This window comes from Lolium rigidum, chromosome 5 (genome assembly GCF_022539505.1).
Source record: "Lolium rigidum isolate FL_2022 chromosome 5, APGP_CSIRO_Lrig_0.1, whole genome shotgun sequence".
NCBI classification, from domain to species: Eukaryota; Viridiplantae; Streptophyta; class Magnoliopsida; order Poales; family Poaceae; genus Lolium; species Lolium rigidum.
Window position 1 is genome coordinate 98,093,284 of NC_061512.1, and position 7,115 is coordinate 98,100,398.

Here is a 7,115-nt window from a genome sequence, read left to right on the forward strand (position 1 = left end):
GAATTGTGTTTCGCTGTGTCGAAATTGGGCTGTAAGCAAGCAACCAAACAAGAGAGACTATCTTCCCTCTCCGGTGCAGAAAATGCCTTCGCGGGCTACCAAACAATAGGTCTTTTCTGGCCCAGACCTCATATGGAATGCCCATATTTCAAGGTGGCGACGAGGACGGGGATCTCTGGGGGGCACTCCTCCATCCCCGCCCCGATCCCCGCATATCCCTATACTCACCATCCCCGCCAAGCCTCGCAGGGGAGAAACGCCACCCATCCCCGAAACTCACGGATACCCGATCCCCACGGGGACGCCACGGGGACGTCGCGATGAAGAAGAAGCGGACGAGAAGGTGGCCTGCTGCTGGTCGCCGCCCGCCGAGTCAATCTACCCTGCTCTGGTCGTTGCCTTCTACTAGCGTTCTCACCTCCTACCAGTGGATGGGAAGTCCACAGGGAGTCGGGGACCTCGTGAACTGGCGGCCACAACGACATGCGCATGCACGGCGGCTCCCTTGCTCCTACTGGTGGACGGGACGGGATGGGATGGCCTGCAGTCGCATGTGCGATTGGAGGAAAACATAGACGAGGGACTGGGGGAGTCGAGGGTTTGGTTTTTTTTTTGAGACAAAGTCGAGGGTTTGGTAAGGGTGAGCGAGAGTGGGGAGTCATGGCTTCGACCCTTCGTGGGCTTGTGGTGGGCTGGCGGCTGAGAGGTGGAGGTGGAGCGGTTGGGGAAGAGTTATGGTTTTCTGTACACTGACATGTAGGGACCCAGGTACCAGTGGAGTATCCGCGGGTAAATTTTGATCCCCATCCTCATCCCGTTAAGCTACCGGGTACCTGTCCCGCAACCTTATAGTGTAAATACCGCGGGTATCCGTACCTAGAGGAAAAATTGACAACTTGACCAATGGTGAGACGCAAAATCCAACTCAATGATTGCGCTTTCAAAAAAAAAAAGCTCAATGATTGCGTTGGATGGGATGGAGGCAGGTGAAGTGCGGGCCTTTGGAATGATAATGCCCCTGCGATCCAAACCCGTGCTTCTTCCGGACAGAGATCAGGTGACATGCAATAGGCATGTCATCGATGAACAGTGCTGTGACATGCAACTATGTTCTGATCGTTGGACTGAAAATGGATGACCAGATGAACATGAACAGTAACTGCTACAGGGACAATCTACAGTGCATCGTTACAGGGACAAATCTACAGTGCGTCGCTACAGTACATCTGCTACAGGGTCATCTACAGTGCAGCGCTACAGTGCTTGATCTTGTCTATCCATTTTCGATCCAACGGCTTAGAGCGCATGTCACAGCACTGTTCATCGATGACATGCCTATGTCTGTCCGCTTCTTCCCACAAAAATGGCGGAGCACCACACCCCCCTGCCCCGCCGCCGCTCCACCAGGCTCCGCCACCACTAGTTCCTGCACGCCGCCCGCCCCCAATCGTGCAGCCGCCCTGCTCCTGGTCGCCCGCAACCGTGCCGTCCGTGTGGCCGCCGCTGCTCCCACCGTCGGGGCCGCCTCCACCTGCTCTCCCCGCGACCCAGCCTCCCCCCTGCTCCCAAGCACTGCATCAAAGCCGCCCTCTGCTCCCACTGACCGAGCCGGCCATCAGATCCAGCGCGTTCCCGGTGCTGCAAGGGAACGACGACCAAGACCACGCCCTCCTTTGCTCCAGCAGGTCAAGCGCAGCACATTCCTCACAACAGTAATGATTTTTTCCTCTCTTTTGTAACACGTCTTTGATTATTTTGTGCAATCCCTAGAGCATATAAAGCGAGCTGTAGAGGGGAATTTCCGGTGGTCAAATGATCAACGAATGTCTATTTGGTATGGGTCGGGTGATGATGCTGTGCCTTTGATTTCTGAATCAGAGATATCACAGTTGTTTCATAGATGTGCTAGCTCTAGGCTTATTAGGTTTGGACAAACAGCAAAACAATGATCCTACTCCCGTCACCGTTGATGATGAGAATGATCAGGCTGTCCATGCTCCTTTCTTTGCATGGCCGAAACAAACCTATGAAGGAGAGTACGAGGATGATGAGCCGGCCTGCTACTCCTACTACAAGTGTAATGACCAGGCAGAGGGCTGCAGCTATTGCACATGCTTCTACACCTCATCATCCACAAGGAGCAAACCTGCTGCTGCTAGCCCTCTTGAACGAATTTAGTGCATTTCGGTGTGAGAACCATGCTGTTTGGCCTATGTATTCCAATTGTTGTGATCTGATCTACTATGTTGGTCCTTTTGGTGATCTAAAACCATTATGTATTGCTGCTGAACATCTATGTAGTGCACTGTCAACTCTTATATTGTTTGTATTTTTGTGCTGAAATATAGTCAGAGTGTTGTCAAAATGCTGCTGAATTGCTGTCAATATGCTAATGAAATGTTGTTCAGCTCTTGTTGAACAGGCAGTGCTGGAATGCTCTCAAATGCTGATGAAATGATGCTCAAATGGTGCTGAATCGAGAGCATTGACACGTGAAGAGGTAAGGATGTTGAAATTCTTTTAAATTTGTTGATCTTTTGCAAAAGGTATATTCAAATAACAAGCTATAGTTCTTCCTAGGAAAAGAAATTCGATAGTAGCATATAGTTTTTACGGATCAAAACATAAACCAGAGATAGCTCCCAAATCTGTTCTCTAGTAGAGGCCTGGTAGTTTTCTTGGCTTGCTTATTTAACATAAGCAAGGTCGGTCCTGGGTTCGAATCAGCATCTTTGCGTAAAAAGCAAGGGAAAGGCCGCCTAGAAATTCTCTTCCCCAAGCCCCATAATCTGTGGGAGCTTTCAGCACTGGGTATACCCTTTAAGGTTGTACACGATTCTATGCCTTAGGTAATTATTGTATATAAATAACGTTGCATTTTCTCTTTTATAATGTAACGGTTGCCCCTGCTATTTTCCTATTCATTAAGTGGATTGAAGCCTTAATTAGGAAATAGAAAACGATTCCTTTCCTCCGGATGATCGCGCCACTTGGGGCCTCCGGACTGAGCGCTTGACACATGTCGTTTACGCGGGGAGGTAGAGCGTGGCGGGCCTACCCGAAGAAGCTTATCATTTTAAAGGTGTTTCTCCTCCACTCGTTTTTGCTCGTCGCTCGGTCCTCTTGCCCGCATGGTAGCGCCTCCGCCGCTACCCATCGCGCTCAAGCGGTGGCCGCCCGCCTGTTATCCCGCCGCTGCCTCCCACCAGCCAGCAATATCCGCCCCCTCTCTCCGTCAGCTGGCGCCGCCCACTGAGCTCTGCCCGCTCGCGAAAGTCCTTGTGCCACAGTGTGCGTCGACAAGGTCCCAAGAGCTCCTCCTCCGCACCTCGCGGGAGCTCCTCCGACATGCTCCGTGAGATCTGAGCCCGAGGCGTTGCTGCCCCGTCGCCGATCAACCGGCACTGTCTTCCCTACACTGGTGCGATGGCGGCAGCATTTGCGAGCGCCAGCCTGGTGTGCTGTCATCGGCTATGGCAGGTGCTGCAATTGGCGTCGGCTGGTGCTTCAACCGGCTACCGTGGTTGTTGCGAGCCAGCTGCGACGAAGCAAATCGAGGATTTTGGCAGAAATTGGACATGTGTCGCGTTTGGACTAGGAGGCTGGGAGGAAAATATCCTCCGGAGGATTGCTAGCACTACCCTTAGGAAATAGAGCCACGTGGAGGACGACTGTTTGTGTTAATTAGGTCAAGATGCAGCGAGAATGTTATCTTTTTCGCAGCTAACAATTTTTTTATTCTTTTATGTTTGGGACTTCTTGAAAGGGGAAAACTAGAGCAAAGTATGCGATTACGAGATGTGCCACTACAAGGTTCCACCTGAAAAATGCCTATGATTATTTGACAAAGTCGATCAGATGCCATTTTGGACAAACTGCCCCTATCTTCTTCCTTTCTCCTTCCTCACCAGCCATCCCAACCTCCTCCACCCACCCCACAGTGGCACCTTACCATCTTGCCCGGTCGAGTCAGCACCAACAGTGTGAGCTCGCATTGCAACTCCACCTCCTCTGTGCAGGCGTAGGTTTCCCTTTGATTCGGTGGGAAGAGAGCTTACTTTATTACTTGGGGTGTATTTGGTTGCATATATCAAGTGAAATTGGTTGGTTGCTCTTGTATGTGGAGGCGAAACATGTGTCTGGTTGGTTGGGTGTATCAGTTAATACAGTGTAAGGATATTCAAGTTTAGGGAGTACTACTTTTAGATGTTGTACTATGTGAGCTTGGTGTCACATGGTCAGTCCAGGCCACACAGTTCTGGTTGAGTTAGAGGCTGTAAGGGTTGCGCTTATGCATCGTCGTCATGGTTGAAGCCTAAGCCACCAGGTTCCCCCTTTCTTCTGTTCCTCAACACTTGTCCCTTGCTGAATGCTCCTTCTTGGCCTGTCCTGTGTGGCCAATTGATCGCCTAGGCGGATTTGGTGGCTTCATGTTCAGTGATGCAGCATGAAGGGAAATGTGGAGGCGCCAGTCTTGGTGAAGTTTCCTTGCTCAGATAATAAGATTGGAAGATGGTTATTCTAGCATTTATTTAGCAGTAAGCTGTAAAACCGTGTACTTGGCTCTAATGAAGCTCCCTCCCTGATCTTGTTCCATCGAAAATCAAATAGAGTTAAGTTTCATTAGTTGCTATTTTCTGCTCCTACTGTGCAACCTTATGTTTCTTTCTTTTCATTTTGTTTCTAGAGAAAAAGGAAGCTGCCACTATTGACAGACACTAACTTTGCTTCATAATTGATTTATAGTTGACATTAGTTTTTTCCTCTTGAAATTAAAATGAGAAGTATGGCATTTGAATACGTCTTGAGGTAGGTTTGCCCATGAATGGCACCAACTTTACTTCATAATTGATTTGTAGCTGACATTGTTTTTCCCATTTGGATCAAGGCTGAGAAGGGTGGTGTTTAAAGTTTAAGCTTTGAACGTCTCTTGAGATAGGTCCGCCCATAATTAGTACTCCCTCCATCCACAAAAGGATGTCTCAACTTTGTCAAAATATGCATGTATCTAGACATGTTTTAGCGTGTTCATACATGTATATTTTCACCAAGACATCCTTCTGTGGAAAGAGGGAGTATTAACTTTGCTTTGTGTCTTATTTCAAGTTCACGCTGTTTTTGTCTCTTTACATAACTCGGAAGGATCGCGTTAGAACCCTCTCCACTTAGGTCTCTACTCAAATTTAAGAAGGTGGTGCAGTGCGGGCACTTGGTTACCTGCTTGGTCAACCCCCTGGTGGTAGGAAAACCCACCACTATATACAACGCGCACTTGGACCTCAAGTACCATATTTCTCGTTGTTCCTCAATGCACTTCCGAAATCGCAGTCATATCCGTCGCATGCAAAAGGTCTTCAAACAGCTGGATCTGCTCGTCTTAACAAGAACCATGCCAGTATTGGCAGGTGCGAAGTCATGTCATTTATACAAGAGGGGCAATAGAACAATATGTGATGGGCCCAATTCTCACTTTACCTTCGTCTTCCTTGAGCCTTCCTTGAGAGGCAAGTGTCATCAGTAGCTATTTCTCATCTGACCTCACTCATTCAGCTGTCCTTGTATGGATTCCCCCTCCTTGACAACCTAGCTTGACAGAGAGACGTTGCGGCCAAAGGTGGCTGTGGTGCCCCCCAAATTAGTTTCTTTAAGTAACCCTCAATAGGCCACCCCTAGAAGCTTATTTCTTGTCCCCGGCTTAAGTATTTGTCAAGGTCCACCAACTGGCTAGCTCCATCACCGTCACTGATTCTAGGAAATTCATAAGTACTCCCTCTGTTCCCTTTTAATTGACTCTGATTTAGTACAACTTCTCTTTTGGCTAGGCCCTAGGCAGCCACCCTTCTTGCCCTGGCCCAGGGAAGTAGGTGCCCTCATTTCCCTGGGAGGGTGGCTGCCTAGGGCCCAGGCAAAAGAGCCCCCCCCGGAGCGGCGGGACTGTCCATGGATATGGCCATACCATCATAGCATGGACGGATCCAGCCTATTGGCAAAGGGGGCAACTGACCCCACTCAAATCCTTAATCTCCTTGTAAAAGTAAGCTTAAAAAGTGGTTTGCCCCCACTTAGCAAAGGAATTTCATATTCTTGCCCCCTCTCATTTCTGATTCTGGGTCTGCCCCTGCACTATAGCACGAACAAAGGTAAGTCCTTTTATATTTGCAAAGGGAACTCATAGTTACTATCTAGTCAGTCCCTGAATTCTACTATTGCAAGGTACAGGTATGCAATTTAATCTCTTTTGGCCCCTTCTATGATGTTGGTCAAGCTCCGCCACTGCCCTGGTCTTTGCTTTTGGATCTGCCCATAGTGATAGGGAGAATCCTACCAGCATTTAGGACTAACAAGGTAAGTCATTTTATATTTGCAAAGGGAGCTCATAGTTAATATCTACTTAGTCTCTGAATTCTACCACTATTGGTACTATTGCAAGGTGCAGGTATGAAGCTCCTAATTCTTGTCTAGCTCCGCCACTGGTCACCCCTCCTTGTTGGTACAAGCTCCGCCACTGAGTAGCCTCCCATTACTGGGACTACTGCAAGGTGCAGACATGAAGCACCCCAAGCTCTGCCACTGAGTAGCACCCCGTTTGTTGGGCCTACTGCAAGGTGCAGACATGAAGCACCCCTTCTATGATCTTGGTCAAGCTCTGCCACTGAGTAGCATGCCTTTTATGATCTTGGTCAAGCTCTGCCACTGAGTAGCCTCCCATTACTGGGACTACTGCAAGGTGCAGACATGAAGCACCCCAAGCTCCGCCACTGGTCCTACTACAAGGCGCAGACATGAAGCACCCCTTCTATGATGTTGGTGAAGCTCCGCCACTGAGTAGCCTCCCATTTAGTGGGACTACCGCAAGGTGCAGACATGAAGCACCCCGTCTAAGATGTTGGTCAAGCTCAGCCACTGCTTGGCATGTCATGGTGCAGCAAATGTTGGGTCATGTTTGCTTGGCTGGGTGGGGTGGGCCCACCCAGCCAAGCTGAGTCGACCATGAAGTGTAATTATATCTTTAATGTGGGGACAACGAAGTCTTTTCTCAATGTATTTATTTTTATGAGAGGAGCCGCTCCTCCCCCTGCCCCAACAATTGATTTTTGTTCTACTCTTGGCTAAAG

The 7,115-nt window shown here is 49.1% G+C and overlaps 1 long non-coding RNA gene across 4 annotated transcripts; it reads left to right on the top strand.

The window, feature by feature from the left end:
• Window positions 1-1,423: 1,423 nt before the first annotated feature.
• Window positions 1,424-7,084, top strand: LOC124657934. 4 transcript variants are annotated; one of them, XR_006988938.1, is made up of 4 exons: window positions 1,424-1,712; window positions 2,423-2,500; window positions 6,220-6,345; window positions 6,431-7,084. It is a non-coding gene; the product is annotated as an uncharacterized LOC124657934 (long non-coding RNA). The 4 variants fall into 4 exon arrangements; XR_006988937.1 differs by having other exon boundaries at window positions 1,426-1,712; window positions 2,409-2,500; XR_006988936.1 differs by lacking the exons at window positions 1,424-1,712; window positions 2,423-2,500 and having other exon boundaries at window positions 5,921-6,345.
• Window positions 7,085-7,115: the final 31 nt, after the last annotated feature.